Source organism: Cynara cardunculus, assembly GCF_001531365.2.
Source record: "Cynara cardunculus var. scolymus isolate 2C chromosome LG 4, CcrdV1, whole genome shotgun sequence".
Taxonomy (NCBI): Eukaryota; Viridiplantae; Streptophyta; class Magnoliopsida; order Asterales; family Asteraceae; genus Cynara; species Cynara cardunculus.
The window spans coordinates 3,743,755-3,745,261 of record NC_037531.1 but is presented as its reverse complement, the minus strand read 5'-3'; positions in this window follow the sequence as shown (position 1 = coordinate 3,745,261).

Sequence of the window (1,507 nt, the reverse complement as noted above, 5' to 3'; positions counted from 1 at the left end):
CACCACAACCATCATCCACTCAACCACAACCCCCAACAGATCCCATCGAGTTGAGCTCTGCATCCGATGAAGAACCCACTACCCCTCCAACACAAACACTCCTACCCTTAACCCCTTCACCAACACCTCACACAACTCAACCATTCATCATCTCCACATTACCAGAACCCACAAATCAACCTATTTCACCCACATTACCAGAACCCACAAACCAACCAACTTCACCCACACAATCAGAACCCACAACAACCCAACAACCAGAACCTATAACCAACAGAAACCCATAAACCTGAAACCACCCAAACAACCAAAACACAACCCTTGGTGCAAGTGGATATTCCCTCTTCCTCGGGGCATCCTTCACAGAGCCTAGTGGACGAAATAATTCAGAACATGGAGTCAATGAGGAGAAGACCTCAAGTGCCTACCAGGGAGCCAGTAATGATGGAAAATATCCATCAATATATGTATCAAGATAGAGAAGAAAGTYTGTCAACCAATCCGCCAATCCTATCRCCAGAGTCGATGAATCTTCTGCATCATCGTTTCGTAAGACAGACTACTCAAGATCCTCGAGCTGTCTTTTCAAACGATGGTATAAGAAGAGTCTTAGACTTAAAAGTCAAGTCCTTTGCCAACAGAGCTATTCGCTACATTGAGTTCAGAGTGGAAAGAGCTCATAGGGAAGTTAGCGTCTTYAACGAGAACGACCTTATCAACCTCAATCCATATGACTTGATAGAGTTATATGGTTACACGGCTCAGCGGCAAGATCATGGTATAAGATTCGGTATGGCTAACAGAGCTATTGTCAAAACAATGGAGTCCCTAGTAAACCTTAGAGCCAAAAGGGATTTTGAGATTGCTTTAAGGTTAGGCATTGAGAGATTGTCCTGTGCTCCACCAGATGAAGATTTCCAGGGCCTGCAGGAGATACGTTCTGCTTCAGTCTTGACTCAACCTGAACTCGGACTTGTTTACAAGAATGAGCTTAGGGTTAAAAAGTTCTTTAGAATGTCCGAAGCCTTCAAGTATTCAACAGAAACACTTGAATGGTTTCAGAAAAATATTAGAGACAGATTGGGCAGAAGCCACGTGCCGAGGGAAGTGGGAAACCATCTCATTCAAGAGATCTCAACTGTCATAAATTAYAGAAGATTACTCCTACGCTTCAGAGATATATACTTGGGTAATCCTTGATGAGATGGATTTTTTGTTTTATTTTGCCTTGATGTACATTTGCTTCCAGTCTTGTACAGAATTCATCATCCAATGAAAATTTGGAATTTGATGTTTCTTTTAGATTAGTGTCTGTTCTTCATATGTGATTAGATTAGACTTTGTCATTTCATTACTTAGGAGGAGATTGTTAGATCCCATAGTGCAAAATGTAAAAAGTAATGAAAAACAATAAGTGATGAAGAACCAGAAGATCGATGAAGACATCAAGGCATAAAAGACTAAGTCTGGATCGATGGAAAGACTAACCAGAGCATCGATGGAAAGA